We start from the raw sequence: 26,996 nt of genomic DNA, 5'->3' as shown, positions 1-26,996 counted from the left end.
TTTAGACTTCACAATCAACAGATTTAAAATCATTCTGAGATAAAACGAGCCAAGAAGAAAAACCTCATATGTGTCATTTTTCTGTGTATTATTGTTTGCGGGCGATTTTCTTCTGAAATTCTGGGGGACTGATAAATAACCCTGAAGCTAGACGTGAAATTAAGAGGATGAAGAACGTCTCTCGTTGCCCCATTAGATAAGATATTTTATGCCTGAAGCCTCCTACATGGGGATAAGTATAACGCTAGAGTACAAAAATGGTTGAAATGGCTCTGAACACTATGGGACTTAACAGCTGTGATCATCAGTCCCCTATAACTTAGAACTACTTAAACCTAACGAACCTAAGGACATCACACACATCCATGCCCGAGGCAGGATTCGAACCTGCGACCGTAGCGGTCACGCGGTTCCAGACTGTAGCTCCTAGAACCGCTCGGCCACTCCGGCCGGCAGAGTACATTAACACAGGAGATGAGTAAAACCAGATGTAGGGTACATACACTGCACGGCTATCAACTGCAGCCTTGCGAACGTCTTAGGCAGTTTGACTGAGAGTTTTAACTTCTGTGGAAAACTTTGGACGAGGTTTAGCAGAGTGGGGACATGAATGAACAAATGGAGGACCATAATGGAGTAGTTTCTAAAAGGTTATTCCCTGTGTAACTGTGGTTTCGCGCAACTGTAGAATGTCTATTAGAATGAAACATATACGAGCTTAAGAGGAGCGTAGCTGACTTGTATACTTACCGTATGTGGAGGTGGAATGGCTGGAGAAAACATCTAAAATTGTATAAAACTAAAGGAGTCTCATGTTTATACTTTTAAGTGATACATTCCTTGCTTCATTGTATACTTGTATGCTTTGCTGCCGAATTTTAAAGTAGTTAATAATGTATGTCCCTAGGTCCTGAAGAGGTCTATCAGGACTGTCGATTACAGACTATACTCACATGGGGGCAAAACTCGCGATTTTGCATTGCGTGTAACAGAGACAGGAAGTCGTGGGTTCCGTCCAGTGACCGCGGATGCACTGGATCGTGGCTTTCAGCCTTCATTAAAAAGTAAAGCTGTCGCTAATCAGGACACCGTTCTAGCAAGCACCCCTGCAGTGGGGGTGACATGCACTCGCCACTATCGAACCTCCAGAGCCCGCTGGTTGGTTTCTGGCGTGATGTCTCATTCACCATAATCAATAGGTATACAAAGCTAGTTGGACTCCTTTTAAAACGATCCACATAATATGAGAAATTTGCTTTCTCTTTAGTTTTTTGTTAGCATTCAACACATGCGGCAGCTAACTCTAACGTAGTCAATCGTTGATGTAACATGTACGACGTCCTTCCTTCTGATATGTCTGCGGTATCAGCCATTTCATGCATCCTTAACTGAAGAGCGCTAATGGAAAACGTTCTAAGTGCCTAATCTGAAATTTTTCAGAAGAATCAAAAACAATGTATTTTTTCACGTAACGTATATGTATCCCAACCACTGAGAAAGTGTTCTCATACCTCAGAACTACGCTGCCCACCACATCACGACAAAAAATAGAAAAATAGACAAATTAGAAAATAATTTAATAAAGAACGTTGTAAGTGTAATACCACGAAACTGGGTCAAAGTACCAACAAGAAAGGCTTTTTTTCCAAGTGCCATTATCACAAAGGCAATACCTTTATTTGTGACAATACAGACACATAAATACAGCAGTAAAATTTTAACTAGAAGATCTGTAGTCAACGAAACCTACGCCTCATTTCGTTTCGATATTTTTCATAAGAGAATAAGAAAATTAAATTCATTAAAAAGTCCTTCAGTACTGACTTCTGTTTCGTACACAACTCAGTTCTTATCATCAGATGTTGCAAAGATTACTGCTGAACACCCTGTGCTGTTGAGGAAGAAATGGCAACATTGTTAACAGGTCTTTTTTCTGCAACTCATAAATATGGCTGATCTTTCAGATTAAGTACGGCATGACATACAAGTGCCATGCCATTTCTTCTTTTGAATTTATTGAATATTTCCGTTCTTCCATTCTTGTGTTTCATAGTAAGAATGTTTTACAGCTGTTTGAGATCGATGAGTATGAGACACTTTAATCATGCGTTTGAAGATCTCACGCTCCTAAACTGGCAACACAGTTTCAGGACCGTGTGTAAAGTCAAAGAAGTCAGCTGTATGCATTTGAATTACATAGAATGGCTTTATAGCTTTAGCTGACTCAACAGTCATGTGTAAATCTTGCGGAACAAAGCTACGCTATGTTAACACTTACAGCTGTCGTATCATGTCACCAAAGTTTTTTTTATTGAATTACATGCCTGTTTCTGTGGCTCGAAAAGAGTCTTCGAGAAGGACTTTAACGATTTAAGAAGCGTGGAACTTGATCAAATAGTGACAAGACTAAAGTACCATAAACCCACCGTCAGAAGACAAGGTCCACAAACAGGTTCAATTTCATCTGGGTTTATAGCAGCACGAGCCGGTGTTATACGGCATTTCTTGTCTACCAGAGTCGTCAGTGTTTCGTGGTAGATATCTTATTTTACTTTTCCCCACAGATAAAAGTTCAGTGGCGCTAAGCCAAGGGAGCGTGAAGGCCATTTTATGTGTGAATTTCACCCTGCAATATTGTCTGTCCAGAAGCGCTTTATAACACTTATTAGTGTTCAAGACTGTTTTTGCACTTAATGTGACAGTAATGATAATAATAATAACAATAATAATAATAAACACACAAATTATGCTCGAGTTAATAGTTTTTTCACATGTGATTGAGCAGACGTTTGCAGGACCTCTCCTTCTGAAGACAGGACAGTCGATTGCTGCGCATTCATCTTGTTCATTTTTGATCAAATTCCACGCACGTTATGTCGGTGGATTCGATTCGGAAGGACTCTTTCAAATTCCAAAGGAAAAAGGATATAGTTCCATTAAAACAACGAATCTATGCCATAACTGGGCAAACATAATCTTTAAAAATCACAAAATTCTTCACGTTGTCGAATATAGCATAGCGAAAATCTCACTTCTATACATCCACTCCTTCTGGATATACTGGGGTAACCTGCGTTAGCCGGCCGGTGTGGCCCAGCGGTTCTAGGAGCTTCAGTCTGGAACCGCGCGATCGCTACGGTCGCAGATTAGAAAACTGCCTGGGCATGGATGTGTGTGATGTCCTTAGGTTAGTTAGGTTTAAGTAGTTCTAAGTTCGAGGGGACTAATGACCTCAGATGTTAAGTCCTATAGTGTTCAGAGCCATTTGAACTATTTTTTTAACCTGTGTTAGCCGCAGCACCCTGTATACTGCACAATCTCAATGTCTACGTCTGTCGTTGCAACCTTCCTTCTTGTGGATCATCTGCACGACAATTAATGCAACGTTTGAATTTTGCGATGTATTTATTAGTTGCTGAAAATGAAGGAGCGGATGCCATTCAAATCAGCACCAACTTCACATGAAATTACGCTCGCGAAAAACCGCTAAAAACGAAAAAAAGTTAACCGTTGTGTTTCCCTTTATCCACGTGAGTGAAATTCACACAACGAGACTGCTTTATAAATCCGTATAAATAATAGTTTCTCATAGATTATTTTGCACACTGAGAAACAATATTTTATTCATATCAACGCCATCTTCGCGATGAGAAATTTTCCTCTTGTTCTAATATTCATATATATGCTTCAATTCATATCCCAGTCACAGCCTGGGAAATAAAATTCGTTTGAGTATTGTTTAGGAAAGTTTGGACTCTTTCAGCGCAATTTCTGACAACGCTGCATCTTTGAAGAGAGACGTTTGACCACTGAGAAAACTCTTCGGCTATAGACTGATGAGCCAAAACATTGTGATTACCTGCTTAATAGCCTGCTTGTCTGTCTTTGGAACTAAATACATCACTGATTTTGCGTATCAGAGATCGGAATGTTTGTGGAGGTGTGTGGAATTAGATGTCTACGCACAGGTCACGTAATTAGCGTACATAACGAGCCGCTGATTTGCATAGGCGGCGAAATTGGTCGCGGAGACATCAACGGGAGTTCACTGCACTGCTTCTCAAACCACTGTAGCACGGTTCTGGCTCTGGGACAAGGACAGTTAAGCTGCCGAAAGACGACATCACCGTCGGGGAAGGTATCAAGCATGAAGGAGGTGATTCGCAGGTGTCAGCGCGTCTCCTATTACCACACATCCCATGCAAGCGAAGGAAAATGTCTCCCATAACATAATATTTCTCCAACCAGCTTGCGTCCATGGCGCGCTGCACGTTTCGAGCCGCCGTTCACCTCTATGACGGAGTTTGTGGAGACGACCATCGACCTAGTGTAGCAAAAATGTGATTCCCAATAAGAGCCGACACGTTTCCACTGATCGACGGTCGAATCCCTGCAATCGTAACTGACGGTGTCGTTGTTTCAATAAGTGAACACGTAGGGGTGGTCTGCTGCTGTGCTCTATGTTCAACATTGTACGATGAACGGTGTGCTCCGAAACACTTGTGCGTGCAGCAGCGTTGTGCTGTTTCAGCAGAGATGCCATAGATCTACCTATCCTACTTTACAGAGCAGACAAGTCTCCGAAACGCAGGTTCTGTGAAGAGTCGTGGATGTCCAACCACTTAGCGCCTAGTGGTAGTTTCCCTGTCCGTCTACCTCTTTCCGTAGATGCTCACGACAGTAGCCGGCCGGAGTGGCCGTGCGGTTCTAGGCGCTACAGTCTGGAACCGCGAGACCGCTACTGTCGCAGATTCGAATCCTGCCTCTGGCATGGATGTGTGTGAAGTCCTTAGGTTAGTTAGGTTTAAGTAGTTCTAAGTTCTAGGGGACTGATGACCTCAGAAGTTGAGTCCCATAGTGCTCAGAGCCATTTGAACCATTTTGAGCTCACGACAGTAGCACGTAAACATTCGACTAGCCCCTCTGTCTTCGAGATAATCGTTCACATGCTCTGCATAATAATAATTTGCCCTTTTTCAAAGTCGCATATCTCAAGGAATTTCCCCATTTGCAGCCCATATCTCCACTAGGCTCATGCACCGCCTGTGTTCTGTTACCGCGTCACGTGCACAGAACGCCACCGTGCGGCATCCAACGTGGCGGTGGGCAGTGGTCATAATGTTTTGGCTGATGAGTGTACATACTTATTCTCATTGCTACTAGAGTAGTCGCGGCTTAGTAACATTACGGAACAGTTTTGGCAATTCCGTGATTGTCCACAGATTTCCGTTGGTATAGAATCTGGATAAATTCTTCAGGGGTTCTCTTTTGTCTCCATAAAATATCCTGGATATTTCTCATGTAAGATGTGACACAGATTTAGTAAATTTATTTTCCGATAGCATAAAAATCGCTTCAATCGTAATTTATACCTGCTTTTATGTCTCGGGTTCTGAATTTGTGCCATAGCTACAGATATAGCAACGAGAATGTGTTTACGGCAGCAGCCAGTGCTTAGGTTTGTGGTTCAGCGATAGTACTAAGTATTTCCTTCTTTAAATCAGCTGTCACTGAACGTAGTCAATAGTACAGGGTGTTACAAAAAGGTACGGCCAAACTTTCAGGAAACATTCCTCTCACACAAATAAAGAAAAGATGTTATGTGGACATGTGTCCGGAAACGCTTAATTTCCATGTTAGAGCTCATTTTAGTTTCGTCAGTATGTACTGTACTTCCTCGATTCACCGTCAGTTGGCCCAATTGAAGGAAGGTTATGTTGACTTCGATGCTTGTGTTGACATGCGACCCATTGCTCTACAGTACTAGCATCAAGCACATCAGTACGTAGCATCAACAGGTTAGTGTTCATCACGACCGTGGTTTTACAGTCAGTGCAGTGTTTACAAATGCGGAGTTGGCAGATGCCCATTTGATGAATGGATTAGCACGGGGCAATAGCCGTGGTGCGGTACGTTTGTATCGAGACAGATTTCCAGAACGAAGGTGTCCCCATAGGAAGACGTTCGAAGCCATTGATCGGCGTCTTAGGGAGCACTGAACATTCCAGCCCACGACTCGCGACTGGGGAAGACCTAGAACGACGAGGACACCTGCAATGGACGAGGCAATTCTTCGTGCAGTTGACGATAACCCTAATGTCAGCGTGAAAGAAGTTGCTGCTGTGCAAGGTAACGTTGACCATGTCACTGTATGGAGAGTGCTTCCGTACCATGTACAGCGTGTGCAGGCACTATCAGCAGCTGATTGGCCTCCACGGGTACACTTCTGCGAATGGTTCATTCAACAATGTGTCAATCCTCATTTCAGTGCAAATGTTCTCTTTACGGATGAGGCTTCATTCCAACGTGATCAAATTGTAAACTTCCACAATCAACATGTGTTGGCTGACGAGATTCCGCACGCAATTGTGCAATCACGTCATCAGCACAGATTTTCTGTGTACGTTTGGGCAGGCATTGTTGGTGATGTCTTGATGGGGCCCCATGTTCTTTCACCTACGCTCAATGGAGCACGTTATCATGATTTCATACGGGATACTCTACCTGTGCTGCTAGAACATGTGCCTTTACAAGTACGACACAACATGTGGTTCATGCACGATGGAGCTTCTGCACATTTCAGTCGAAGTGTTCGTACGCTTCTCAACAACATATTCGGTGACCGATGGATTGGTAGAGGCGGACCAATTCCATGGCCTCCACGCTCTCCTGACCTCAACCCTGTTGACTTTCATTTATGGGGGCATTTGAAAGCTCTTGCCTATGCAACCCCGGTACCAAATGTTGAGACTCTTCGTGCTCGTATTGTGGACGGCTGTGATACAATACGCCATTCTTCAGGGCTGCATCAGCGCATCAGGGATTCCATGCGACGGATGGTGGATGCATGTATCCTCGCTAACGGAAGATATTTTGAACATTTCCTGTAACAAAGTGTTTGAAGTCACTAGGTACCTTGTGTTGCTGTGTGTTTCCATTCCATGATTAAAGTTTTAAGAGAAGTAATAAAATGAGCTCTAACATGGAAAGTAAGCGTTTCCGAACACATGTCCACATAACATATTTACTTTATATGTGTGTGAGGAATGTTTCCTGAAAGTTTGGCCGTACCTTTTTATAACACCCTGTATATCCATTAAATTTGGTACATATAGTCCAGTATGAAGGCACAGGCTCCAAGTTTATTGTCCTGCCTAGATAAGAAGTCGATTGAAGCCATGATGAAGAAATTGTAATAAAACAAGAACTTCCGTTCGTCTGAAGCCTTTGATCCGGCTGCTATTGTATTAAGACCAAAATGACTATTTGCTTCATTTGATTTTGAAGGCTGTGGATTAGAGAGGTTTTACGGAACGCCCGCAAACAAGCGTCTGTTTAGAATGAAGGGCGTGGTCGCTGCTAGGAATCCAGATTGGATATAAATAGCGGCACGTAGCCAGCAGTACCTCAGGGACTAGCTGCAGCCTAGAGAGCGTATACCTTTGAAACCCGTAATCTACGATAATTTGAAAAGCGAGAGTTATACTGGGCTACGAATGGACAACGTAACCAACATGTAAACTTATGACAAGGCAAGAATCTCTCCCACACTCTGTATGTGTATTAGACTGTACCCACGCCATGTATACTATGTAACTCCTGTTTAGTGTAATACGTGTAACACGAGCTTACCAAATACCATCCCTCAAAACTCTTTAGGCCCATAGATGGAGCACCGGCTCAATTGTATCAGGTTAGTCAAACAAAGTCAACAGAGAAACAGATTAACTGAAAAATGAAAATATCCTTTGAAATGAATGAAGAGCTGTTCACAACAGTGCGCTTTTAGGATTGATGGTGGTGGCTGAAAGTGTGTAGATACTGATCCATATGTCTCAGTTTTCCGTATACAGTGAAATGAATGAAGAGCTGTTCACAACAGTGCGCTTTTAGGATTGATGGTGGTGGCAGAAAGTATGTAGATACTGATCCATATGTCTGAGTTTTCAGTATACAGTGTGGTTGAGACTTCCATTATATTTTTGGCAAACGAGGACGACAAGGAAGTGCAAGACACCATCTCTTTCTGTCATCATCGTCCATTTGATGTGGTCATCCATGGAACTGATGTGTTCCAAGAACTCTTCCAGCCGAAGAAATCTTCTCGGCGAAGATGATGAGAATGACACTCATCGAAACGTCGCAGATTTTCGAGGCACCAACCCGGATCGAAGCCCGAGAAGATTTCATCTGCAGTATACACCGGGAAAGCCTACACACTCACTCTTCCAGATTTTAACGTCCATGTAGCCAGGCAACAAAGATGTCTTCAACGTAGTGATAAAAACTATCCAGCACTGCTGCAGTCGCGTCCCGGCGATGTATTCAAAGTTCTCCGTGAACAAGTTTCCTGTGTTTGGAACTAATGAACTCCACGTCGCTACACTCTCCGTCCGATCTTCGTTCTCTGAAAGCCGAACGGAAGCTCAAAAATGGTTGAAATGGCTCTGAGCACTATGGGACTCAACTGCTGTGGTCATTAGCCCCTAGAACTTAGAACTACTTAAACCTAACTAACCTAAGGACATCACACACATCCATGCCCGAGGCAGGATTCCAACCTGCGGCCGTACAGTCGCACGGTTCCGGACTGCGCGCCTAGAACCGCGAGACCACCGCGGCCGGCCCGAACGGAAGTCTTAGCCGCGTCGTATTCAGACAACCCAGTCATGCAAACCGGTATCTACGCGATTTTAGTCTCCACCATTCAGCCCCAAAACACACTGTTCTATGGAATATGGTTCATCAAGGAGAAACTATCTCTGGTGCCACTAGAACTGAATCAACTGCGATAAGCCTTACACGAAATTGGCTACTAAAACCAACCAAATATCGCAAGCAGTTTTAGGAGGTGTCAGCAAGCAGAACAGCACAGAATTTTGTGGTTCCTCAAAGGAAATAACGTCATGTCAGTCTTGAGGTCTGGCGGTAAAATGCACCGTGCTCACTATAGAACAACGGCTAATTAATCACGATATATATACAGACTGAAGCGACGAATGCAAATTTGTACCAAGGCCAGGATTCGAACCTGGGTCTCGTGTTCACTAAGCAGATGCGCTATCCGCGACACCACTCTGGCACAATGGCTTTGCACAACTGCACGCACTGCCTTAGGACGCCTTCCTCCTGTTCGAGTTTAGGGGGAACACCAAGTGGGCTAAGAAGTGAATGGGAATTTGGATTGAGGAGAGAGACATGCTACAGTAGTCTGTGCAGTTGTATCGTAGTGGTTAGTGCATTTACCTAGTGAGCAGGAGACCTAGGTTCGAATCCCAGCTTTGGTACAAATTTTCATTTGTCACTTCATTCTGCATACATACATCACAGATGTTTGAGACTTTAAAAGGTCTCTGGAACCATATAGTTTTATTTTATCGTGATAGGCATGTTCGACTCTGCTATCCAGAGAAATACTTCTGGGAAATGGGACATAACATTCCATTTTAAGTCGTTCAACAAGAGGGTTAACATGTTCTGGGATAAAACTTGTAATAACACCCTCAATAAAGACTACAGCTTGCAGCTGAGTACCGAAATGATCACAGATATTGCAAGGTTAAGACGGGCACGCCGTATGGAAGCAGTGCCTGATATAGCGATGAACCGCCGGCCGGTGTGCCCGAGCGTTTCTAGGCGCTTCAGTCTGGAACCACGCGACCGCTACGGTCGCTGGTTCGAATCCTGCCTCGGGCACGGATGTGTGTGATGTCCTTAGGTTAGTTAGGTTTAAGTAGTTCTAAGTTCTAGGGGACTGATGACCACAGATGTTAAGTCGCATAGTACTCAGATCCATTTGAACCATTTTTGAGCCATAGCGATGAACCAGCGCCGCCACGCCCAGTTCAAAGTCTGTACAGCGTGCTTGACGCAGGTAAAAACGATAGGTGCAAGTAGCGGCCAATGAAACAAGCTAACAATCTTACTAAACATAAGGCCGGAAACCAGTGGCCTCGGTACAACGTATTAGAATAGACATATGAACAACTTATCAGAATGTCTCCGACGATCCAAGCTGCAGATATGCACTTGAGGACAAATACATTAGAACAAGGGTTCCACATTGCTACTGTTCACGTGAAGGCAGGTTTCAGCATGTGTCCTCATCGATATCCCAGGTGCATTCCGAATGCACTGACAGTCATCCTCAATGTGTTCGCGGAGTTTATCAACAGGGCTGTAATACGCCAAAGCTTTTAGATATCCCCACACGAAAGAATCCAACGAGCTCAAATCGAGCGACAATGGAGGCCAGTGTACTGGTGAGACACTGCTGATACACATGCTGTCGGAACGCCATTTTCCATTACCTAAATATCCGGAACGATGATAAAATCAAATGATTGCACCTTATCTCTTTGTAATTTACGCATCACTTGCAGTGATACGAAATCAATGTATCCTTAGAAGTTAACAGTGTTGTAACATTGGCATGACTGCACTTGTGGAAACGTCGTATCAGCGAAACCATTTGTTCTCGGACGTATATTTTTTGGAATTATTTGCTAGTTTCTATATCCTCTGCTCACCCTTTTTACTTGTACCTATAACAGTCAAACACCGTGTGTAAGGGTGAGGTCAGCAACCACAAGATGGTAAGTTACCGCTTGACAATGACCGAGGAGCACTCGGTCGCCATCTTAAGTTTATACGAGAGGAGTTCAAAAAGTAAGTTGCTGTTTACTATGACAGGCCAACTAACCACTGCCCTTGGAAGTGGCTGTCTTCGAATATAGTCACCAAGTCCCTGTAAGCAACAATCAGAATGTTCAAATCGTCGACGATGGAGATCCACCCATGTGTCACGGAGCCGTTCGAGAGTCTCTACGTGGAGGTCCTCATTGTTGGAAAATCTGCTATTGCTGCCAATCAGTTACCTGACTGCCTGTACATTGTCGTCTGTGTCGAAGTTTTGAGCCTTTACCATCGGCGTCAAACACGTCTGTACTGCCCTGGGGAAATTGTTGGCACTATATCACTGCACTGGACGCGACATTGCAAAAAAAATGGCACTGAGCACTATGGGACGCAACTGTTGTGGTCATTAGTCCCCTAGAACTTAGAACTACTTAAACCTAACTAACCTAAGGACATCACACACATCAGTGCCCGAGGCAGCATTCCAACCTGCGACCGTAGCAGTCGCTCGGTTCCGGACTACGCGCCTAGAACCGCGAGACCACCGCGGCCGGCCGCGACATTGCATTCGGTCCGTATACCGTCAGAATTTCAAATCGCGCCATTTCATCCGCACACTGTAATGCAAGTTTTATCCTTGCCGCGGCAGAACTATCTCTGCAGGAAATCCGAAACATGCACTCTCTTCTGACAATACAGCACTGTTGTTATGCAATGGCCCTAGCTTGGTGCGGAATGTGTAATTTACTTATTGAAGCCCCTACGTATAACGACGTAGCTTTACGTTTTTAGGTCGTCGTGGGTCTATACATTCTTACAGTTGCCTGCTGAGTCGACGCAGCAATCACACTGTCCTCCAAAAAGGGTGCACGCAGTCTTGTTGTATTCTCCTAGGGGTACAGACCAGCCATTATTTGTAGGCAGCGGCCGTTGCTGGTGTCGACCGCCAGTGTCGAGTATATGGCAGATCTTCAGTGTTTCGTGTCTCAAGATAGTAGCTAAATGTAATGATGCCGCCTGTGGTGTACTACGCTAATGTAAAGGGCAACTTCCGTTGCTGACAACGACCCTTGCTGCAAAATGACACTAGGCGCACGCGCTATGCTTGGCATAACCCTTCGAGGCACGTAGCCACACTGAATAGGCTACATAACCCGTATTGTCTAATTCACGTTTGAAGACAAAACTAGCCGTGTTGAACTGCACTTTGTTTCAAATGGTTCAAATGGCTCTGAGCACTATGGGACTTAAAATCTAAGGTCATCAGTCCCCTAGAACTTAGAAATACTTAAACCTAACTAACTTAAGGACGTCACACACATCCATACCCGAGGCAGGATTCGAACCTGCGACCGTAGCGGCCACCCCACCCGGCGAACTGCACTTTGAATGGAACTTTACTGTTACGTTCATAGCCCAGGCAAGGAGCTATTTCCTGTGGTCTAAGGAGTACTGCGAATGAGGTTTCCTACGAAATAAGCATAAACCGTGCAAGTCATTAGTGTTAACGAAAATCCCGTTTGAGCAGTTTACACAGAGAACTGTAACACTATATTTAACGATTCTATTAATTTTCATGGAGGGTAGTGTCTATGATACATAGTTTGAAGGAGTACATATCATTTTAAAGCACTGCTTAGCTAATTTATTACAAGCATCACAGCTTTCTATTTTGTATCGCTATCAGTTTTGTTGATGTTTGGACAGACTGTAAGGTTAGAAGAGTTTATTTCAGTAAACTTTTAAACAGATTGTAATCTAATAAGTTCTACCTCCATACTGTATGCACGGAGGTAGAAAAATGTTAAAAGACTAGTTAATATGTGTTAAAGAAGCAGCACAATGAAATTATAGATTTCAGGCAGTTTGCAGACTAGATGAAAAAACTTATTAGAGCATCCCAAGAGCCACGGAAACATGAGGGTTATTCAAAATATCGAGGGTATCCTCTTCCATGCCTCTGTGCATAAATATGTTGGAACCAACGAAAAAATGCTCCTATCGGAGCGCAATAAGGGCTAATATGCTCCTGTTTAAAAGAATTTGACTGAAAAGTGGGAGACAAGCTGCCTCACTCTAGCTTCCTCAGCATCTTTAAAATTACTGCCAAATATTTTGGCATGCCAAGGTATTCGCGCTCTTTTTGACATGCAGCTAACCTCTCACTCCCACAAGCTCCCCTGTCTGAAGCTCGTTCATACCCACTACTTGTGCGGCCCGCCAAGAGAGAATGAATTTTTATGTAATGTTTTATACCTTCTCTGAAATACAAAATGTATCGAGGAAGGTAGAACGAGGCAGCTGGTACCCTAATTTTCAGACAGAGTCTTTTAAATAAACAGGAACAAATTTTTTGTGCTCGATAGGAGAAGTTTTCCGCTGGTTTCTTTGTTTTCCCTTCTACTGCAGGGCATGTAGCTCGGCGTGGTCAGGGATTTTCTCTGCCTCGTGATGGCTGGGTGTTGTGTGATGTCCTTAGGTTAGTTAGGTTTAAGTAGTTCTAAGTTCTAGGGGACTGATGACCATAGATGTTAAGTCCCATAGTGCTCAGAGCCATTTGAAGTAATAAAATTTAGATAGTTAACTTATGTAAAACTGAAATAATGCAGAAATAATTTTTCACCCCTGACCGAATTTTACGTACACAAAAATTTTGCATGTGCTTCAGTACTACGACATGGGATTTCTAGAACTCTTCTGATGACGACGGAGGTACTTTACAGTATATTGTCCGTGGCTCGGCACTTTATAAATTACGTTTTCTCCTCACACAGGATATTACGTGCGTATTTTACATGTATAAGTGGTGTAACTTGGAACCTCTGTATCTCGGAAACAGATAAAGATATCAGGAAATTTTTCAAGATTGTTCGAAATCGATATCTCAGGAATATATAGTGAAAATTTCAACCATTTGCTGTGCATAGCTGTCTTGGAATCCGTGGCGCGGTTGTGGTACGCAAAAACCATGTTATTTGGGTTTTCTCAGGAATCGCCCATGAACTAAATGATGCCTCCATAAGTCCCTTCAGGCACGCCATAGACTGTATACACTGAAGAGTCAAACAAACTGGTACACCTGCCTAATATCGTGTAGGGCCACCGCAGGCACGCAGAAGTGGCGCAACACGACGTGGCGTGGACTCGACTAATGTCTGAAGTAGTGCTGGAGAGAATTTACACCATGAATCCAGCAGGGCTGTCCAAAAATCCGTAAGAGTACGAGGAGGTGGGGATCTCTTCTGAATAGCACGTTGCAAGGCATTACAGATATGCTCAATAATGTTCATGACTGGGGAGTCTGGTGTGCCATATCACTCTAACTGCCCACGCCCGACACCATTACAGAGCCTCCACCAGCTTGAACAGTCCTCTGCAGGGTTCATGGATTCATGAGGTTCTCTCCATACCTGTACACGTCCATTCGCTCGATACAAATTGAAACGAGACTCGTCCGACCAGGAAACATGTTTCCAGTCATCAACAGTCCAGTGTCGGTGTTGAGGGGCCCAGGTGAGGCTTAAAGCTTTGTGTCGTGCAGTCATCAAGGGTACATGACTGGGCCTTCGGCTCCTAAAGTCCATATCGATAATGTTTCGTTGAATGATTCGCAAGCTGGTACTTGTTAATGGCCCAGCATTGAAATATGCACCAATTTGGGAAAGGGTTGCACTTCTTTTACGTTGAACCATTATCTTTAGTCGTCGTTGGTCCCGTTCTTGTAGGATCTTTTTCTCGGCCTCAGTGATGTCGGAGATTTGATGTTTTACCGTAATCCTGATATTCATGGTACAATCGTGAAATGTTCGACGGGGAAATCTCCGCTACCTCAGAGACGCTGTGTCCCGTCGCTCGTGCGTAGACTATAACACCACGTTCAAACTCCCTGAAATCTTGATAACCTGCTATTGTAGCAGCAGTAACAGGTCTAACAACTGTACCAGACACTTGTTGTCTTATATAAGCGTTGTCGACCGCAGCGCCGTATTCTGCCTGTTTACGTATCTCTGTATTTGAATACACATGACTGTACCAGTTTCTTTGACGCTTCAGTGTATAATGCAAGCGGGACCAACCAATTTGCCTTATTTGCCTAAACTGGAGGGTATGTCTCGTATTATTTAAACTTTGACCCTGTAATGTAGGATGGTTACAGTAAGACGTACCTTCTGCTGGGTATACAAATGCTCCCTGGCAAAGGACTATTCAAAACAGTTGACGCTACATTTCTATCACCAATAGAACCCGGGGTATGAGCACCGGAAAATCCTATTTCTGTGGGCTGCGTTTTGGAACATATTAGTTAGCGCATGCTCTCGCATGGGTACAGGTGACAGGAAGAAACGTCAGAGCTGCAGAGCATTAACAGTGTTAGATGCTGGTGAGTTCCTAATTCATTTCCAAGTACAGGGGAGAACAGCTGCAAGCCCTTGAGGTAGTAAACTTCTTCTAGGGGAAATCTATACTAGGGTTAATCGTCTGAGCGAAATATTACTTGAAATAAGTTTACCTCCCACTCAAATTCATTTCTTCAGCATCTGACTCCGTAGCCGAGGTCGCCAATGCACGCCTGAGCGGCGGGCCTTGACTCGGATGTAGGCCAGTTTCAATCCCAGATAAAATTTTCGCTGCCAGTATTCGACCGGCAAGAGGAGGAGAGGTGGTGGCATGAAGTTTCTGCTCACCAGTCTTTGCACCAATGTCCTGGCTTCAATTCCAAACGTCTTCACAGTGTCTCAACAAGCGAGGGCACGTGACACAGTTGACGATGATCCGTCCGTCGGATGGGGAAGTTAAGCTTGGCGACAGGCGTTGTGTTATTCGTGAGGCGTAGTCTACCTACCGACACGGGCTTCATCCTCTCCCTCCTGTCATCGTCATCATCATCATCATCATCATCATCATCATCATCATCAGGCAATACACTGCAGATGAACATAACACACAACTCTCGTATATCTGCAAGGAAAGGAGCCAATGTGCGCGGAGGAACAATACTCTTTCCGACCCCACCCCATGGAATATCCCACCTAAAAATGTCATACGATATTTATATTTACATTTCTTCAGCAAATGAGTAGTTCCAATTTCTGAAGATCATAATGAATAAATGTACTAATATGCTATCTAATACGTACTGTGGCATTTCTGGTAGAGTTTTCCACTGCAGCAAACAATTGTCTGCTTTCAATCGTATACCGTTTGGCGGCGGGGGGGAGGGATGATATAGTCTTCTGAACAACTTTATCTTTCCGCAAAGCAAAACTACATAAAGTGCAGAGACAAGCTGTTCCTATATTTTATTAATTCATTAGTTAATTACTGAAATGATCACAGATGTTGATACTCGTTGGACAACATTTTAAATATAGTACTGTTTACAACATACACGTTTGCGTAGTAGAACCAACTGAAGAAGACGGTGCTGGAAGGTCCACGAACTGAAAGAAACAAACTGCAATTATATTCTGAAACCAATTTTGTGAAAACGTTAGTGAAATCATTTGAGAGGAGACTTAGGACATTTGTGCACAGAAAGCCATTGGTTAAAGCACTGCTATCATTTAATAAGTGATCCTTCGAACAGAAGCGATATCTTAACAATGCTACTAGCACGTAGGTTTTTGTTTGAAGACGTGACTTCCGTAAATTAACAAGTAACGCTCTACAAGTTTTTAAAAATATTAATTAACCGGTTTTCATTTACAATTATGTTATTTAGTTCACCTACGACTGGCAGCTGCTAAAATTGTAGATATTATGCATCAATTAATACTATTATAATCATACAAAATTGCTAACTTTTCTTACAAATGTTGCGTAGCATAAGCGTACTCATTTTTCTTGTACAAATATCCATAGAATAAAGCGCCATAATATCTGCTTAGCTCATGAGTATAATATTTCTGTTTCAGGTGGCTGTGAGCGGAAGCAGCTAATCGTCTTTGATTTGATGCCAACAGGGCAAGTATCAGTCACTTTCGTACTCCGTATAGCAGGGGGTTCCGTTGTAGTAAGAGAAACTAGTAGGTCAACAACACATATTTACGTTGCCGTCCATTGAAGTAAGATTTACTTACAGTTTCAGAATTATGGCTCTGGAAATCTAAATAAAAAAGTAATAATACGGAATGCGAAATCTCTCATTTATCTTCCAATACTTCTAAATTATCATCAGTGTTGTGTGTTTCAGTGTAACTACTGAAAATGACTTTAGACGCCAGTGAACTCTGTTAGTGTCGAAGGCAAGGGGAGAGTGGGAAAACAAAAAGAAATTTTCGCAGACCGCTTTTCAAAATTTGTATTACTATTGTTATTATTATTATTATTATTATTATCATCATTGGTAATACCACAATTAGGATAGCGTTGCAACACAATCAATTTTCATGGCACTTTTTTTTCTCTCTTTCTTTTCTCTTCCCAAAAACCTCTCGTATATTCACTGTGTTTATTCTTCCTCCCTTCTGACCACTTCTTTCCTGGTTTCTTCTCTTTTGGTGTTTCCTAGAATTTCTGTTTCCTGATTTTTTTCTCTGTTATTTCTTCTGTGGAGGTATTTATTTTCTTGAGGTCTTCAATGGTTTCCTTTCTCAGTTAGTTTTCATCGTATTACTCATCACAATGTTAAAAATTTTCTTGATCAGCCTATTTTCGTTCATTCTATAAATGTGCCCATAGAATTTAGCCCTTCTTTTTACGATGTTGTCTGTAATTGTCTCTGTCTGTTTGTACAGTTCTTTTTTCGGTCTTTTTATCCAGATCCCCTGTTTCAGAACTGGCCTATACATCTTTCTCAGAATTTTCCTCTCTTGCTTTTCCATTTCCTTGAGTTTCGTTCTTCCTCTGATTACTGTCGTTTCTGAGGTATACAAGCCTTCTGGTAACACTACTGTTTTGTAATGTCTTAATTTGGCATTAACGGAAACACTTCTTTTGTTGTAATGGCTCCATGTAAGTCTGTTAGCTTTTTGTAGCTTTGCAACTCTTTCTTCATTGCCAAATTTAGTCCTGTTTTCTGTATAATTTCTCCCAGGTATTTGAAACTTTCTACTTGTGCTATTGTTCCATACTTCGTTTCCAATGAGTTTCTGTCTGTGGATTTTGTGTCCATGTACTTGGTTTTTCACACGAAATTTGTAGTCCTATTCTGGCTGCGATTTCATGTAGTGTCTGTAGGGCTTCTTTGGCTTCTTTTCTGTCATTTGTTATGATGGCTGTATCATCGGCAAAGTCCAGACACTTTATGTTGGTGGTTCTATTTTTGTGTCTCCCCATCTTTATCCTATTGACTTCTCTGTCCTATGTCTTGATTATTTTCTATAAAACTGTGTTAAATAAAATGGGTGACAGGCCATCTTCCGGTCTCACTCCGGTCTTAATTTCGAACGGTTCCAAGATCTCTCGCATGAAATTCACTTTGGATTTCGTATTTGCTGATGTTTCCTGGATTAGGTTTTTGGTTTTGCTGTCTATCTTCATTTCTTCCAGAGTACTGAAAAGTGTTTCTCTGTCTGTGCAATAGTATGCCTTCTTGAAATCAACAAATGTTATTGTGGATGTTTCTGGACTTTCTCGTTCTTAATATTGTTCTCAGGTATCAGATCTGTTCACTGCACGATCTTCCCTTCCTGAACCCTACTTGGTACTCTCCGATATGTGGATACATCTGAGGTTCTAGGCGATTTAACAGAGCTTTGGATATAATTTTGTATGTCACAGGCAATAACGAAATTCCTCCATAGTTATTAGGGTCTGTTTTGTCTCCTTTCTTGTGCAAGGGGTGTATTAGGACTGACTTCCATTCTTCTGGCACCTTTTCTGTTTCCCATATGTTTTTTATTATTCTGTGTATTTTTGGTGTAATCAGTCCGTCTTCTCCTGGTGCTCTGTTATTTTTCAATGATTTTATTATTTTCACTATTTCTTCTTGTGTTAGAGGTTCGGAGTCCTGGTTAAGTTTTGGTTTTATAACCTGTTATCTCTGTTTTGGTTCATCGCAGTTTAGTAATGTGTCAAAGTATCGAGCTAATATTTCGCAGTTTTTCTTCGGATTTGTCTCCAATGTTCCATCTTGTCTTTTGAAGCATAATCTTGGAGGTTGATATGCTGCCATATTTTCTTGGAATATTCTGTAAAAATTCCGTATGTTGTTTCTGGTGAAGTCCTCTTCTATCTTCTTCAACCTGTTGTTTTCATAACCTCTTTTTTCTGTGCGGATTATTTTTGATGTGTTTTTCTGTATCCTGTTTAATTCTTCCGATTTTTCTTGTGTTCTATGGCTGTTAAATTTTTTCCAGGCTTGTATTCTGTCTTCTATGGCTCTGTCAGATGTCATGTTCCACCATCGATGTTTCCTTTTCCTCGGTGGTTGCCCAATTTTATCAGTTTTCTAATGTTTTCTGGCAGTTCTGTCCAGTTTCTGTTGTTGAATTTAGTAACTTCTTTTAGTATTTCTTTCTTGTTTAGTTGCAGGTACTCTGGATCTGTTCTGAAAAGTTCTGTTGGTTCTCTTGATTTGTCTGTTGGGTACAAATTTTGCTTTGATTTAGAGAAGGTGATGATCAGACTCAAAAACTCCTTTCCTAGTTCTTACGTTCATTATTTCTCTAGCGTTTTTCATGAATATTGCTACGTGATCTATCTGAAATCCCCCTAGAGCGTTGTTACGGGATTTTCAAGTTACTTGATTTCTGTGTGGTTTCTGGAATTGCGTTGACTTGATTTTCAGCTCAAAATTCCCGCTGAAATTTATTAAGTTCTCTCCATTTTTGTTTGTTCTCTTGTGGGCCGTGTGTCTCCCTGTCGTGTGTCGGAATTTTCTTTCCTTGCCTAACTAGTACCACTTTGACGTGATTCTTGGGGATTTTGCTGGTAGTTTCTTCCAGATCTTCCCAGAGTTCCTCTATCATCTCTGGTCTCTCCTAGTTATAATTATTTATGGGGGCATGTGCACTAATTAGTGTATAGGCGTTGTTTCCAGGTCGTATCGTGAGTGTTGAAATTTTTCTGATTTTTGGGGTGGAATCTATTGCAGAGTCCAGTATCGATTTTTGTACTACAAATCCTGTTCCGAAGAGTTTGAGATTACTTCCTGGAATGGTTATGACTGGTTTTCTCTGATATATTCTGTAATTTTCCGAATCAAAGTGGTCCTCATCTGCGAATCGCGTTTCCCGTACTACCATAATTTAGATATGGAATTTATCCATGGTGTTCGTTAACTGTTTCAATTTACCTATCTTCAGTAGTGTGTCTGTGTTGAGTGTTCCCATGTAAAATATTCTCTTTACCTTGAGGGTTTTTGAGAAGCTCCGATTCTTCTCTTCATGACATGCCTGGAATCCGATATGCCTGGAATCCGATGATCAGTTCTATTATCCAGTCTTACTGAATGGGGCCCAGGGTAGTGGATTCTTTCCCATTGTTCTGTCATGATTATTGGTTCGTGTTGAGGTTTTGGTGGTGAAATTACGAAGGATTTCACATAATTTCGACTGGAGTTTTGAGTTCCAGAAGATCCAATCACAGATGAGCTCACAGAGCCAATAGAGTCTGACCAGAGTACCATTGTCTATCAAACAGACGTGTCTGGATTTTGGGGCTTCACCTGTAACCCTAGGCAGGGGCCCTCCCAGGGTGCTACCATCCGGAGCCAGATGGACCCAGGATTTTATACGAGGTGTTACTGCTCCACCTCCTCCTTTGTCATCACTTGTGAGTTGAGGTCCCTGGATTGGGATCAGCAGTGGCGGAGTTCAAAATTTCTATTACGCATCATAAAATATTTATATGCTAGATCTACTACACACGTCGGACGTGTTGCATACTGTCGTTAATACTTGAGCCACTATTGTGGCGACATTTAGAACTATGATAATCTCTGTGACAATCTGGGGTATTTGTTTATACATAATTGGAAAAGAAGAGAACACCGAAAACATAAAATGGGTTATTCAGATTTCTATATCATACCAGAAAAGTGTCTGACGCCAAAGCGAAGGTTACTTAACCCTGGTTTCAAATCATTACGTTAGAAGAAAGCTTAGGCATTAGGTAGAAAGGGAAGAATAATGACAATGTACAGGTCTTGATCATCAAACTCCCCACAGGTGGCGCGAATTAAGCTCCTGTGCTTTTTGCAGAGTGATAGAAGAGGAAACTTGTGATAATGATAATTTCCTTCGATGTGGTCGATCAGCTCGGCTGTGCTTTTCAAGGTTTTCCAAAGAAACAAGGAAGATTACTGTTTAACGCCCCATAGGCTACGTTGTCATCACAGACAGAGCACATGCTCGCATAGGGGAAGGCTGCGAAAGAAAATCGTTTGTGTTCTTTTCAACCATCACAGCACATACTTTAAGATTTTTAGAAAAATCAAGTGAAAGCAAAATCTGAAAAGCTAGATGGGGATTTGAATCATATACTTCTATTTCTTTAGTACAATGCGACTGAAGTCTGAAGTGAGCGTTGTGGAAACGGCGGAAATCAAATATTGGGAGGTGGTTTGTAGTTGTCTTCCTAGGAGTTGCATCTGTATTGTGTGAATGACTGTGGAAAGTCATATTGCATGGTTGGCTGGAAGATCCCAGAAATAGGTTCAGCCGCTCAATTGGAAAGATTTTTCTTTCCTTCGCCCACACAACGGAACCTTTCCTTTGCAAAGTGCCAGTATACGTTCCCCACGCTGACGTGGCGGAAACGTGCCGTGACAGCCACAGCGTTTAAATTCGCAGCTCACTTATGTAGGATGTAGCGTTTTAATTCGCAGCTCACTTATGTAGGACGTGGCGTTTAATGCGTGTGCGCACACGATGTCCCGGGACGCGACGGTGCGTTTCCTACGGCGCTGCAGACCGCGGTTCGTACTGCGCCGCGGCGCAGACACGGTAGAGCACTGCGCCTATTTTCGTGACACGCATTCGAGAATTAAATTTTTCTCAAACTATTTTGAGGAAACTATTCTAGTAAAAATGCAGATCATTTCACATCTTATAGTCGTACATCGACACTTCTCAGGCGGCTACCTAACTTTCTATTATTAGTCACAGTTCTTATGATGTTTCGAATTTAAGTAACCTTTTCTTAGAGTCTACTTTACGTCCGATTCACATTAATCTACACATTGCTGTGTGAGATAAGATGCTACTGAATTAAAGTTGAAAGCAGAGTCTTATAGGTTGTGTACACAAAAGGTGGCCCGACATAAAGGTAGAAAGAAGCGAACCCCTTGCCACAGACTCCGTAGCTTTATGGAAGTATTGTCTAGAATTCTTCAGTGTTGTATGGCTGTGGTCCATGAAACTCTTCTATCCCTGATGTTTCGTCCAAAGCTACGTTGGACATCTTCGTAGGTGCTCCTGGTTGTGCTGAGTCTTGCCGAGTCGGCAACCAGGACCACCTCCGAAGATGTCCAACCTAGCTTTGGACGAAACATCAGGGATAGAAGAGTTCCATGGACCACGGCCATACAACACGGAAGAATTCTTGGCAGCTGAAAAATCCGGTCGTGAAAGCCTTCATTGTATGATTAATAGAAGTGGCCTGTTTGCACACTAACTGCAAGCCCTTCACAAGGCAATATCTCTAAAACAAAATCTCTAGGCAACACATGAGAAGCGACAATCTTTTATTGAAATAAGGTGCATCAAAATTTACTCATCTTAGGTTTCCAGAGAAGGAGTGGCACTGGTGTAAAGCTCTGCTCCAATCTAACCTAACAAAACAGATGGTCACTAGCTAACCTGATTGAAGTTCAGTATGGAGAAAGTTTAAGTTCAATCTCTTAATCAACAAACATTATTCAAAATGTTAGAAATTCGGCGTAAACTGTGCAACGACTATAACTGGTCGGCACAGTAGATAGCTTTTAGGCAGCTATAGAACTGAAGAAGTGCAGGAACTGGGCGATAACTGCTGAGAACTAGATGATGACTGCGTGATGACTGGTCGAGTGACAGCATGCGGTTGCTTAAATCATGCGCTCAACGTACGAATGTCACCCGGTATACTATTTGGCGGTTCCATCAAATAGTTCCGGGTTTCAGCGCTGTCTATGGTTGCAGATTTAACTATTGGCAGACGAATGGCCTATTTGAATGTCTTGTGTGGGAGCACAAAACAGTTTCTGGTATGGGCGCGCCATCTTCTAGGAGGCGGCTGGCCATACTACAGTGTCCAGTCAGATTAATGTGACCACCTCGAAAAAGCCTGAATGGCCACCTTTTGCAGCGCAGACAGCCGCGAGGCGTGCAGGAAGACAGTCAGTGAGGTTCTCGAAGGTACCGACAGGGATTTGGAGTCATGGTAGCTCCAGTGCGTCGCCAGCTGCGCTAAGTTTCTCAGTTGAGTGTCCGTGGCGCGAATAGCCCGATTGAGGTGGCCACACAGATTCTCCGCTGGGTTTAAATCAGGGGAGTTTGGGGGCCATCGGAATACGACAAACTCATCCTGGAGCTCTTTGAACCACGCACGTAACACTGTGAGCAGTGTGACACTTTGCATTGTCCTGCTGGTAGATGCCATCTTCCCGAGAAAAAACAAGCTGCATGCAGGGGTGGACAAGTTCCACAGGGATAGACACATATTTGTGTCGATCATGTGTGCTTTCCGGAATGACGCGATTACCCAGGGAATGCCACGAAACCATTCACCAGACTATAACGTTCTCTCCTGGTTCCACGGTGTTTGTTTTCAGACGTTTCAGCTGTATACGCCAACGGCCATCTGTCCGATGGAGCATGAAACGTGATTCATCTGAAAAGGCCATCTGTCACCATCCAGTGGACGTCCAGTTGCGGTATCGGCGTGCGAACTCCAGCCTTCGTCGCCGATGAACAGCAGTCAGCACGGATGCATAAACCATGCCCCTGCTGTGGAAGCTCATATGCAGCAACGTTCGTTGAAGGGTCGTTGAGGAGACACTGTTGGTAGACCCTTGGTTCGCCTTGGTGGTTAGTTGCTCAACAGTTGCACGTCTATTCACTCGTATACACCTCCAAAGCCATCGTTCACCCCAGTCATGTATGGAATGTGGTGCTCCACAGTTACCTCGGCGCCGGTTTTGAATAGGGCCATTTTGCCACGCAATGTATACTTTAACCACAGCGACACGCGAACAGCTTAAAAACTTAGCCGTTTCGGAAACACTCCCACCCTTGGCCTGAAAACCAATGATAATGCCCTTTTGTACCTCAGGTAAATCGCTCCGTTTCTGCAATGGAACGAATGCATTGTTTTCTGCGTCCCCCCGGCACGCTTTATGTATCCTCCACTGCTAGCGCTGAAACCTGCCGTTAATGACAGGTTACGGCGCGTCAGCGGCGAACATAGGCAGTGATCAAATTGTAATGCCTGGACGGTGTATTTGCGTCGCTACGTTGAGACTGCCTGCTGTGTACCGCAGCTGGCGGAGACACAACAACATCTATTTCCAATTTAGACCAAATAGATTTTAAATAATGAAGATAGTATTTGCCGCACTGCGCTCGAGGATGTAGAAACAGATCGTCATTTATTCGGTGGTGCATTTACTATCGCGGTCTACAGCAGGTATCGATATCGACTCAGAGTTGCTGCACATAGCTACACTGAACCGGCATATTACGTACGCCGCATCTCATGGAGCCGGCCGCGGGGGACGAGTGGTTCTAGGCGCTACAGTCTGGAACCGCGCGACCGCTACGGTTGCAGGTCGTGTGTGTGATGTCCTTAGATTAGTTAGGTTTAAGTAGTTCTAAGTTCTAGGGGACTGATGACCACAGAAGTTAAGTCCCATACTGCTCAGAGCCATTTGAACCATTTTTTTTTTTTTTACACGGAACTAGGGTATCCGCACGGCCAGCATTCTATCGTGCTGTGGTCTATGAAGTACCGTAAACCTGCCACACTTTGAGTGCTTTATTATGCCTCCTAAAAGAAATACTTAGTATGGTACATAAATCAGTGTGATCCATCATCAATATTATAAGTATAATGAAGCGTATTAGGATGCGGTAACAACATATAGCTCCAAATTTAGTTGAGCATAATATCTTCAGTTAAATACTCTTGAACCAAAATCCTAGTTTCAAAACATCCTGTGCAGTTAGAACTAACGTTATCCGTTCTTCATTTATCTAGTCAACTTGTCGCCAAACAAACTTCATCCCTTTTTTTCTGAGATATTTGACATTATGTGTTATATCTGACTCACTGTCTAAACCACTGCGACTTGCAGTTTTAGCAATATCTGATTGACATTTGTTTTTCTTAGTTATATAGACATTAGCAGTTACAAATGAGCCTTCGTCTGTATACCGAAGGTTAATGTTTGTATTCCAAACTCTCATATAAGTAATCCTGGAGTAACAATGACCAGTGGGCCGGCTGTCGTGGCCGTGTGGTTCTAGGCACTTCAGTCTGGAACCGCGTGACCGCTACGGTAGCAGGGTCGAATCCTGCCTCGGGAATGGATGTGTGTGAAGTCCTTAGGTTAGTTAGGTTTAAGTAGTTCTAAGTTCTAGGGGACTGATGACCTCAAATGTTACGTCCCATAGTGCTCAGAGCCATTTGAACCAATGACCAGTGGTCAAAGTAACCCTGAAACGGAGAAATGACGCAAACGTCTTCAGAAATCGTAATATACTGTCAGATATGCACTGATGAGCCAAAACATTACGACCACCTGCTTAGTTGCTTGTTGGCCTATATCTGTAACGCAGTATATCACCGATTCTGCGTATCCTAGAGTCTACCGTTCGTCGGTAGATTTGTTGAGATATGCGGCACCAGGTGTCTACGTGCAAATCATATAATTCCCGTAAATAACTGGCCGCTGATTTGTGTACCCGCTAATGGCGCTCGACAGTGACCCAGATGGGAACCTTCTGATTCACATCAGGCGAAAAAACATTTTGGAAATTTGTGGTAAGGTCTTATGGGACCAAACTGCTGAGGTCATCGGTCCCTAAGCTTACACACTATTTAATCTAACTTAAACTAACTTACGCTAAGGACGACACACACACCCATGCTCGACGGAGGACTCGAACCTCCTACATCAGGCGAATTTGGTGGCGAAGACGTTAACGTGATTTCACTACCGTGTTGGCTTCGAAACACGGACAATTATACGACCGACAGATGACATCGTCGTCAGGGAAGACATCAAGCATGAAGGGTGCAGCTGGTCAGCAGCTGACCTGGTGTCTTCGATTATTACCAGAGGTCCCATGCAATCACAGGAGACTGTATGTCATAGCATAATACTGCTCCCACCAGCCTGCGTCCGAGGCCCGGTGCAAATTTCGGGCAGCCGTTCGCCTAGATGACGGAGTTTGCGGAGACGACAATCGACACGGTCTAGCAAAAACGTGACTCATCCGACACTTTTCTGTTGATACACGATCCAATCTCGACGATGCCGAGCCCATTCCGATCTTAACTGATGATGTGACTTCTGAAATTTTCCCGGCGTATTTGTTCTTCTAATAATTTCCGGGTATGCAGCCGGATCCCGTCGACATTCTGCCACGATATTTCGGCCCAGAGACGTCCGGCCATCATCAGGTGAGTACACAACTACTGAAGAGCCCAGGTGCAGTCGCGGTATTTATACCGATTCTCGCGCACGTGTTGACATGCGCGGCATAGCCGAGTTGTACGTGCTGCCCTCGGTGGTGAAAGTAAAAGATCATCTAGTCATTGAGTATCGAATGACGCTGTCTATTCCGCTGTGAATGTATAATTTTAATAACAGGGTTCCAAGTTTTATCCAGTTGAAAGCCGTTGTCACGATTTATAAGCTTATAAGTTAAGCTTAGCAGCTCGGATTTATTAGCCAGCTTTGATGTGGTCTCACTATTTACCAAAGTGCCTTTAATGGAATCGTTACATCTTATTGGTAACTTATTCAGTGCAGAAATGACGGCCTTGTTTGAACATATACTCTCCTCAACGTACTTTCTATTCAATGACGAATTCTTTGAACAAACAGACGGCGTCGCCATGGGGAGCCCTTTGTCCCCTGTGGTAGCTAATCTCTTTATGGAGGACTTTGAGGAGAAAGCACTTGAGTCTGCTGTCTTGAAGCCTACGGTCTTCTGGCGGTACGTAGATGATACTTTTGTTGTATGGTCTCATGGCAGACAGGAACTGGAGAAATTCCTTCATCATTTAAGCTCTTTACATGAGAACATCAAATTCACGATGGAGATTGAAAAAGATGGCACTTTACCATTTCTAGACGTGCTAGTATGCCGTAAAAATGATGGGTCATTAGGACATTCTGTGTACAGGAAACCGACTCACACAGATCTGTATCTCCAGGCGTCAAGCTGCCACCACCCAGCACAAACAGCCGGTATTCTCAGTACCTT

General features: G+C 43.2%; 1 protein-coding gene across 5 annotated transcripts in view; it reads left to right on the top strand.

Moving 5' to 3' along the window:
• Positions 1–26,996, top strand: part of LOC126298590 (cAMP-regulated phosphoprotein 21) — a 1,220,135-nt gene that overhangs the window by 156,332 nt on the left and 1,036,807 nt on the right. For all 5 annotated transcript variants that reach the window (XM_049989965.1, XM_049989963.1, XM_049989964.1 and 2 more), the window contains exon 2: positions 16,554–16,602. The gene's annotated coding sequence lies outside the window, so the exon portion shown is untranslated. The remainder of the gene's footprint in view (positions 1–16,553; positions 16,603–26,996) is intronic.

This window comes from Schistocerca gregaria, chromosome X (genome assembly GCF_023897955.1).
Source record: "Schistocerca gregaria isolate iqSchGreg1 chromosome X, iqSchGreg1.2, whole genome shotgun sequence".
NCBI lineage: Eukaryota > Metazoa > Arthropoda > Insecta > Orthoptera > Acrididae > Schistocerca > Schistocerca gregaria.
The sequence above is the reverse complement of the archived record's forward strand: the minus strand, read 5'-3'. Positions and strand labels throughout refer to the sequence as shown.